The 10,908-nt window shown below is 31.7% G+C and overlaps 1 pseudogene; it reads right to left on the minus strand.

Annotated features, from left to right (window-relative positions):
- The window catches only part of LOC138347950 (uncharacterized), a 43,588-nt pseudogene extending 32,880 nt beyond the window's left edge, over positions 1-10,708 (minus strand).
- Positions 10,709-10,908: the final 200 nt, after the last annotated feature.

The following is a 10,908-nucleotide window of genomic DNA, read 5'->3' on the forward strand; positions in this document are numbered from 1 at the left end:
ACCAATACATTCAAAACTTGTAAATCATTGCGATTTTTAATCTTATTTTTAAAAAAACATGTTTATTTATGTTGGGTCTGACTAATTTGTATGCATGAAAATGGACTTTTTTATAAGCATACAATCTGCATTATGATTGTGCCCTTTATTTAATAAAAGATTAGAATGTTATAATATTTCCATCATTATTTATTTTTTTGCGAGATAAGATATTGACAAAAACATAAGATTTATTTTAAATTTTAAATTAATAAATACTCTGATTTGAAGTCACTATATCTAAATGCATTAATTCATACCCTTCATGTTAATTAAACACTCCCAGTATTAAAATGGTACTCTTGTAGTGCATATTTTTTTTATTAAGTAGAAAATGAATCTTTTAAAATGTTGTAAAGCACGGTCTATCTTATTTAATTTCAATCATAAACAAAAATACCATTTGCTAGAAATATTTCAATGAACACTTAAACACTGCAAAAACATTCTAATTTCACTTACAAAAATATTTTAGTTGCCTCAAATATTTCCGTTATCTTCCTCTATATTATATATGAGTTAATTTGGAAATAATGTCCTTAAATTACTTCACAAATATTTGTGTGTGGTTGCATACGTGAAAATGATTATGACAACTCTACCTAATGAAACATCTTTAATTTACAAAAGTTTCTCAATATGTTACATTCTTAGTCTATTTGGTTTAACTGTTTTGAGAAGAGAGATATATTGAATAACTATGACTTTATTTGAACTTGAAACATAAATAGGAAAAAAACATTCAAATAAATTTCCTTTAAACAATGATTAATTAGTTTTATATAAAAAAAAACCCCAGGACATGTGAATTCACCTATTATTCAAACAGTTTGCCCTCACAAATTAATGTGATTCCAACATTGTAACTTTATTTATTATAAAGACTATAGAAGAGAAATAAAATAGATAAATTACAACTACCCTTCATCGTTTCAATACTGGACAAGAAGGAATAAATATATAATTTTACCTGTGTTACAATTTTAAAAAATAATGCATAGTAAATGGTCAATACCTAACTCGAGGATAGTAAAATTGTCAAGCTTCATGCAATGTGATTACTCCTTAAAATTTAAAGGTTCAAGTGCATTACTTCAAATTCCTTGCATATGTCAGCTTAAATGTCAACCACTATTTCCTTGTCCTTCAAAGTCACAAACTACGGCCTAGAAAATCACTTGTCAACCAAAACAATCTTCCTTCACAACTCAACTAGGCATTAACGGTCAAAATTAAGACAAAGCAAAACTTATACAAGAGTAAGCAAACTGAGAAACTCCAAATATCCTTCTTTCAGTACATATGCATGTTTGCAGTCTTTGTAATTATCCTTATTAAGTTTATCCATGATGGTTATCTTTTTTACATTGTACACCATTTAAATTGAAGGTATCTTGTATGGCAGAAGGAAATGAAAAATGTATGCGATATTCCTCGTCTCATTTGGCAATTATATGACATACATTCTCGAATATTTGTTCTAAAAGTTGAGATTCCCTCATGCTAAAATTGATTATTATCAACTTGATTCGCAAGAAAAATTACAAAAAAGCACATTGCCAAAGAGGGAATAAAATAACTTATTATCTCCTACACATATGCAACAATGAGCGTAGCAGAAACACCTAAAAGCTAAATAATTTGTAGCAATACAAAAAAAGATTGACAATGAAAATTGCATAAACATAATAAGACCTATAGCAAATCATGTAATGAACTCTAGTTTACTTTTCGATTTCAAAATACCATTGTATTGTTGTGCAAAAGTTGTAAGTTGCTAGGGTCCATTTTTAATTGAAAGTAAAGGATAGAAAAAAATAAACTTATTTCTAGATGAGTCATAAACATGAAAATTAATTTAAAAGGAATGCATACATTTTCATTGCAACAACAATTATTTGGAGACAAAATCACTTCAACCCCAAATTCAGCTCATGAAAAAGGGATTGCTACTTACTAAAAATAAAAACTACTCACTTGATGAAGGGGGAAGATCTTCCACCCAGCATAACAGTTGTAAAGAAAAATAGATCAGGTAGTACTTTTTTTGTCGAGTAAAAAAATAAAAAATAGATTTTAATTGTACATTCATTTTTTTTTTGGTACCATATGAGACTTTGAACTATAAGTAATGTAAAAAGTTTGTGTAAATTTACATAGAGAATGAACTTTGTGGAAATTTATCTAATGAATCAACAGAAAATTACCCACTCTTTGCACGAGAATTTAATAATACTTAAAATCGATTTGTTACTAAAATTAAAACGCTATATTATCTTAAAAGAAAGATGAATAATGTAAAGGAAAATAAAAGTTATTGCATCTTATCATTTAACCTTAGTAACATAAACATAAATTTATGATGGTAAAATATGTACTATGACCTCCGACATACGCAATGGTATGAATGAGTCACTCAACTTGAGAAAGGTAGACAAATATATAATTGTGATGATGAACAAGAAAAAGCAAAATAGGTTCAAAATTTTTGTTGTTTAAAATGAGAGGAAACATCTCCATTTATTGCAAATAAATGGTAGTTTGAACAAATATTTATTGTGTATTTAAAATTGTAAAGGTTACGACTATTTGGAAAGGTAACAACTTTCATAAATGTGAGAACTTTTTATAAAAGTCACAACTTTTCATAAAAGTCACAACTCTTCATCAAAGTCGCAAGTTTTCATAAAAGTCACAACTTTTCATTAAAGTTACAACTCTTCATTAAAGTCGAGACTATTCATAAAAGTCACAATTTTTAATAAAAGTCACATCATTTCATGCAAGAGGATGACTATTTTTTGGTAAGTTTTTATAAAAGTCTAACTCTTCATAAAAATTACATTTTTATATAAAAGTCACATCTTTTAAAAAAATGAGAAGGCTACTTTTGAAAATAAATAAATTTAAAAGGAAATTCTAGATTGTGGTGGCGCCATGTAGGTGTGCCTAGGGTTCTCTTTTATATAAATATATTGAATGTTGAGTGTTAGTCAAAAATATGGTTGTTGCAATGTTTTGTTTTGACCAAAATTAATAGTCTTCAATTGTCCAAAATTAATTGTAATAAACGTATTAATGACATTCATTCTCATATTTGTAACTGTTTTTATAGAAACGTTAGGATATTCTCTTTAATGGATGTATATTTCTCATAAGTTATTGCGGAGAATAGAAATAGAAGAGAGAAAGTGATTTTTCGTATACCTCATATTCTTCCTCCTTTATTTTTATCTGTTGGGTTTTATATTGAAGAATCTTAGTTAGTTTATGGTTCTTAATTTTATATTAGAAGAGTTTGTTGAATCCTGGGGGATACACCCATATCAGGTGAAGTATCCTTTAGGACATTCTCTTGCGGCACGCCTTGAACTATGAGAATTTCCTAAAAGAGTTATTGGTGAAGTACAAACATTGGTGAATTCTGTACAAGCGTTCGTAGTGAATGTATTTTTCGTAAAATTTACAATACAATTGTTGTAATGTCTTATAGAAAATACCTTCATCACCAACACTTGTACTGAATTAACTAAGCTATACACTTCACCATGAATTTTTGTACGAACTTCTCATAGATTGAGGTATGTTGAGAGACACTTTCCATAAGGATATTTAACCCTGTATAGGTGTATCCCCCAAGATTCAACAAGTTCTTCTAGTATAAAACCAGGTTCCAGAAACTAACAAATTAAAGATTTAATTAAAGAAAACCTAGAACTAAAATAAATATTGACGTAGGAGGAAAATATGTTCCTTTCCTTATTTTCATATCTATATATTTCCTTAGGAATAGGAGATATGTATATACATATATAGTCAAATCAATTCCACGTTCAAACAATAACCTCCCAACATAAAATATGGTAAAATACTAATCATCATTTATCCATCAAAGGTCTTGCATTATAATATATTAATGACAAAAAATGGTTACGCCATTAAACAGTATAATAACATACCATTAAAGATATGATAAAAATAATGATAATGTTTAAGATAATAATTAATAATTTATTTATATAACGTTTCTATTTGAGATATTATCTTATTATTTCAACAATCCCCTACATATCTTGAAATGATCTCAAAATGAATAATAAAGAATAGAATAAGTTAATAAGTTTTGTTGGGTTTTCACATATGAGTCTAACTATAACGACCCATAAAATCAATAAGTGAAACTACAGCCTAACGACCTTGTGTTGAGTTTGTAATGAGGTTTCTTATCTGTAATATTGTCCCGAGCTAAGGAGTTTCATGATTCACCATAGAGGAACCTTTAGACTCTGTGTTAAAAGGCCTTTTGTATATTGTTTAAGGGTGCTAGGGCTTGTGGCAAGCCTAGGAAGGAAAACCCTATGCCAAAGGGAAAAGTTTCCACCCTTTGCTACACATTATCCCACGGCTCCACAAACCACTTCACGGTCACTTGTGTTCACAAAAGACCATAGAAATTGTCGTGAAGGTCACTTTGTGGCATGTGAGGTAAGGCACTTTTGTCAAGCTACTGCCCCAAACTTCACAGACCACTACACGTTCAGTGGTCTTGACCACGGCCCGTAAAGTTTTACGTGAAGATGCCTTAGAATTTTAGGGCTTGGCAAGGCAATGTGACTCACTTCCTAGCCGACCAGGGGTCGTGGTCCCTCTTCACGAGCCTTGGAGTTTGTCGTGGTGCCTGAAGGAGCTGCCTCATTTTGGGTTTTTTTAGTAATTTCATTTTAAGGTTTTATTATGTGAGTTTAATTTTAAAATTTATATATATATATATATATATATATCTATTATTAGGTATTGAATAATTCCTTTAACTCATTATTTTCAAACTCCCAAATCAAAACACAAAAATTCTTTCTCTATATATATTTCTCTCTAACTCAAAGAAAAAGAAGAAGATGGAGATAGGGTTTGGATTCTAGGTGCTTTATTCTTCAAAATTCTTGGGGAATCTTAAGCAAGGTATGGTGATCCTTCACTTTGGGTTAAGTTTCACCCCAGAGTCAATTTCAAACTCTTCAAGCTTATGAAAAATTTAGGGTTTTACTCAATCTGATTGATTCCTTCACCGAATGATTTTAATAGGTTCCTAATGGCATATAATGTTTATATTTTTGCTAAATTTATGATTTCATATGCAAATACTCTCAGAACCTATGATTTGTCTATATTTATAATTTATGTTTTTAAGAATTGGGTTGGTTTATAATGAAAACATGTGAATAGAACTTATTTAAATGGCTTTAGATTTTTCAAGTATGTCATTAGCCGTGATTAACTGTGGTGAATTTTTGTTGTATTGGAATTGGAGATTATGACCTTGAAGAAAAGATATGAGAAGTAACTTGTTGATTTTGAATTGTGAACTTGATGTTTATCCACTTGAAAGATGGAGCTGTTTACTTAATGTATATATCTATTGTATTATATGTGTGTGAGATCCCTATTAATGTGTAATGCCTAGAATGAAATGGACCTATAAATGAAAAATGAATGAATGTGGAATTGGAGATGGATTCACATCGTAAATTGAGGCGGAGTATCTAATAAATATTTCTACATTCCTTCCGAATGAATGAAAAGTGGGGTTTGAGATGGATGCTCATCCGTAAGTAGAGGCGAAGTGTCTAGTAGAAATTTCTGTATCTTCTTTGATGGTTCCAATGAATAAATGTTGTATGTTGATGGATACTCATCCGTGAGTTGAGGCGGGGTATCTAGTATCAATATCTTGTTCTAATATTGAACTAAAGAATAAAGTACTCTATGGGAATGTAGGCTAAGCATCGAGTGGATATTGAATGACATGAATGCTCATCCATGAGTTGAGGTGGGGTATCTAGTAGAAATATCTTGGGATGGGTGAGAATACATGGGTTGAGGCAGGGTATTTAGTAGCACTCCGTTATCCCATAAATTGTGTGCCCACATAGGTCTAGCTAGTTGATCCACTTAAGCTAAATACGGTTTACCTTAGACAAGTAAGCCATCTCTTAAGGTGTGGGGCTTTATGATACCGGATTCCATGATCTAGATCCATGGTCTATGTCAATTAAAAATCTTATTCCCATCATGTGAGATGTGAACTATAGTTACTTGAGAGTGTCTACAAGTGAGGGTATTAGTATGTGATTCTATCCACACATTGGACGAATATGCTTTGATAGGATTATAAAGTGTTGTGTTAGTCTTAATTGCTAATTTATGAAAATGTGGTTCCTTTGTGGGGATGGTGATATGGGACACTATACACACATTGAACAAGGTAAAGCATAAGGGTTACATGAGGTAAAGATCTAAGGTAAAGGTATGGTTTCCGATCGTATGCACTTTGGGCTCGACAAGATCATGAGACTTCCCCGTATACAATTTATTAGTAAGTAATGATATTTTAGCTAGTAGTTATGCAATACTGGATATTAGTTGTATCATTGGCAATTGTAGTACCCGTAATGCAACTACCACAAGTCATTGATTCATGGTTGAAAGTTGATTGTTTCTCAAAGCTAAAACCTTTGTTTAATGCAGTCCCTGGTGTTATTATTTTGTTTATTTGTAAGAGAATTAGTGTTATTAGAAATGGTGGTTCTGTGTCTGAACATGTTTTGGTTTTATGTGTGAATAGAATGATGTTCTTTTTGTCCAAAGTTAGATATTTGTTGTTGAATGAAATAACTATTACTTGTCCACTAATTATTAAACATATGGAAGAATATGGTCATTTAAAATTGCTGCAGGACGAAGACTTGGAAACTCCATTCCTTGGGGAGTATCAAATGTTATACGGTAGGTGCAGCCCATTAGAAAATCCTTGTCTTAGTGCATTGACATTATTATTAGGAATGATTATGGTGATTTATTATATGCTAAAACAGAGAAAATAGGAAAACTTTCATTGATTACAAAGAAAAACTTTGATGGAGGTTCCTTGGATTTTTTTTATGGATGTGAGGAACATAACGTTTTCAATGCACGATAGGAATGTGAAGGTGTTTCATGCATTAAAAGAAGGGGATTGATATTCATTTTGCAGGCATAGATACACAGAGATACTTCAACATACAATAGTTACCACAAAAAGCACAAATTCGACATTCAATTGGAAAAGAATCAAATCTCTAATTCGAGAATAAAAAGATAGTAAATAGGGTATTTACAACAGATGCAGATATTACAAGTTTATACGCAAGGGTATGACAAAAACAATTACAAGGGAATAACATCAAGACAATGATACTACACTCCAACAAGAAAAAAAAAAAGTAACCATCAAAACTATTGTGTGTTTTCAATTTTGATATGAGATAAATATTAGAATTCTTAACTCTCCGGATCTAAAATCATATATGGTGGTATTAGCTTCGACGGATCTAATCCCTTGTAATATAGATAAAATACGGAGAATAATGCTCTAATATTGGTTCGAACTAAAATGGAAGTCCAATATATTTCGTATCAAGAGTGATTTGTGTGTGGTCGCACCCATCGTGCAGCTTGAACCCAGCTAGATGTTAACTCATCAAGTTTTAGAAAACTTCTTGGGTGTTGAATCATAGCGTCAGTCGAGCCTTTTGACGTATAAGTGATTACACTCTGATATTGGGTGCATTAATTATTTTAGCTAGTCTATTGGAGTTGATTTTAGTAAATGCAGACATTAGGAAGACATTCAATCAGAGAAGATGAAGCCTCACAGACACACCAATTTTGGGAACCATTTTCCAAATTAGTTACTTACTGCTTCTTTAATTTTTTATTTTATTGTACAGTTGCTTGTTTCCTACCGACTACTTTTGGGTCTTGGGCCATTTATTATCCATTTGTTTTTATTTAATAATAAGACATATGTTTGAATTAATTTTCATAAAATGTAATGGTATGATCATAAATTTTATCTACATATGAAGTAAATGGTTAGTAGATATATATGTCGGGGGTTTTAAACAAAATATAAAGTTGCGGGTCAATAGTTGTACTAAGTATTAGCGTACCTTCAAAGTCCTAGAATTATGCGCTCGAGTAGGCTTATAAGTTCCCTCTGTTCGACATCAGTTTTAGTGATCACGCCATAGTCCTGCCTCTATATCCCTTACAAGGCATATTAGGTCCTCTAGAGGGGTTGTATATATCGGACTTCACGTTTAGCTCACATGATCTATGTCGATTAATAGTAGCTCCCACTATTAGAATCTTAGTGCATTGACCATGTTTTCAGCATTTACATTAGTATACAGTTCAACATGTTACTAATCATGAGGGTAACATGTTGAACTGTATACTAATGAAAATTCTGATAACTCGGTCAATGCATTAAGAGTCTCACTGTGGGAACTACTTTTCACCAATATAAACCATGTGAGCTAAATGTGGAGTCCGATCTATACATCCCATCTAGAGGACCCAATATTCCTTGCCAGGGATAAAGAGGCATGATTATGGCGTGATCACTAAATTTGATGCCCACTATTAGTTCAAATATTGACCCCAGAGTATGTTTTATGTTAAAACAACTCCACATTTATATCTACTAGCCATTTATTTCGTACGTAAATAAAATTTATAATCATATCATTACTTTTTGATTTTTTATTAATTCAAACATATGTATTGTTTTAAATAAAAACGAAGAGATAATAAATGATCAAAGACCCAAAAGTGTCCAACATGAATGAAACAACAAAAAATAATTTAAAGAAAATTAAACAAGCAATAAGTAACCAATTTGGAAAACGGTTCAAAAAATTTTCATAATTGATTTTTCTGACAGTCCTCAAAATCACATCAGATGAGGCTTCATCTTCTCCGATAGAATGTCACCCCAATGTCTACCTTCACTAGCATCGACTCCAATAGACCAGCTAATTTAATCAATAAACCAATTTGGAAGTGTAATCACTTATAAGTCAAAAGGCTCGATAATTAGCTGAGTGAACATATTAGCTGGGATCATGCTGCGTGATGGATGCGACCACACAGAAATTACTTTTTTTAAGGAATCAGTTGTGCTTCTATTTAAGTCCATACCAATGTTAGAGCATTATTCTCCGTAAAGCATCGATCTTACACGGGTTGGATCCGTCGTATTTAATAACACCATGGATGATTTCAGATCTAGAGAGGTAAGCATCCTAATATTAATCTGATATAAAAATTTAAAATGCACAATACTTATGCTGGTGACTTTATTTCTTTCTTGTTGTAGTGTAGTCTCAATTTTTTTTATATTATTTCATGTAACTCTTCCTGTCATAGCCCTGCGTATCAACTTTTTGATTTGTGCGTATGTGGTAAATTCCTTATTTTGCATCTTTTTTATTCTCAAATGTGGGATTTAATTAATTTCAAATTTAATGATGGCTTGTGCTTGTTCTGATAATTTATGTATGTGCTAATATCTCTGTGTATCTATGTCTGCAACACTGAATAACTTTATGAATCAAGAAAATTGGCTACTTTATTCCCTTCTCTGAATGTGTGAACCACCTCCACATTCCCAGTGTGCATTAAAAACTTTATGTTGCTTCCCAAACCCCATCCATGACTTTCTTTGTAATCAATGAATCCATTTCTATAATTAATGGTAAACAACCCTTTTGAACACAATATTTTGAAACTTCTTTTACTGCTCTTATTTCAGCTTCAATTGCTGAAACTTCTCCTATTATCTATGATTCAACATATACAAAAACACCTTCATCATTCGTAATACAAAATTTCAATGCACTAAGACCAAGATTTTCTTTGCTACCTCAATCAGAGTAAATAAGTATACTTTTCGAAGTTCTTAACAATAAGTGGCCAAGTATTAGGTATTTCATTCAACCATAGATATCTAACTTTAGACAAAAATAAAATCCATCTATTAACACCTAGGATCAAAGTATGTTTAGACATACAATTACAATTTCTAATAAAATTTCTTCTCTTATAAATGAACCAAATAATGAAAGCATGTACTGCCTTAAACAAAGGTTTTTACTTTGAGTAACAATCAGCTTTTAAACATGAACCAATGATTTGTCTTAGTTGCATTAGGAGTCCTACAATAGCCAATGAAATACATAATATCAAGTATTTCATAACAACTATGTAAAATATCATAACTTACTAATCATTGGATCCGGGAACCCTCACGATCTTGTTGATCCCTAGTGCATAAGACCTATTCTATTTCTAACCACCATTGAACCTGAGGAAGGGTAAGGTGGAGCCCATAAATGATTATCTCCCTCATTCTTAGCAATTTAAGGACAATCCCTTACCTTATGATACGTTATTCCACAACCAAAACATAAATTTGAATTTGCTAGACACTCAATTCTAGGGCCTTTTCCACCACTTTGAAACATGTGTTCCATTAGCTCATTAGAACTATTACCTTAGTAACGATTACCTCCACCAGATCTTGAATGCAAGAAATTACAAATATCCCTTATTTCCCTCTTTGACTCCCTTGTTTTATCCTTAAGCTTCTCTTCTTCTATTCTTTTTACCTGAACTGTCAAACGGGATACATACATCTCCTTAACAAGTTGGAAATTAGGATTTCTTTGACCACCAAGTGAGAAGCACCTGACACACACTTACTCTCGATTGCCCTTGAATCAGCAACCATAGTTTGAGCATATTTGGACAATAGGATAAACTTCAAAGCATACTCCTTCACACACATATTATCTTGTTGAAGATTAATGAACTCATGTACCTTTTCCCTCCCTCATCTCAACGGGAAAGACCATGTCACGCCTTGAGTCTACCCCCTTGACGTCACACGGTTCCTAATATCATGAGTCATTCCAAGTTAACTCTGAGTCTTGCATATATAAAGCATACTGAAAATGATTATCTAAAATATGTACTATGTGGAAGCTA

Source organism: Solanum lycopersicum, chromosome 4 (genome assembly GCF_036512215.1).
Source record: "Solanum lycopersicum chromosome 4, SLM_r2.1".
Classification (NCBI taxonomy): domain Eukaryota; kingdom Viridiplantae; phylum Streptophyta; class Magnoliopsida; order Solanales; family Solanaceae; genus Solanum; species Solanum lycopersicum.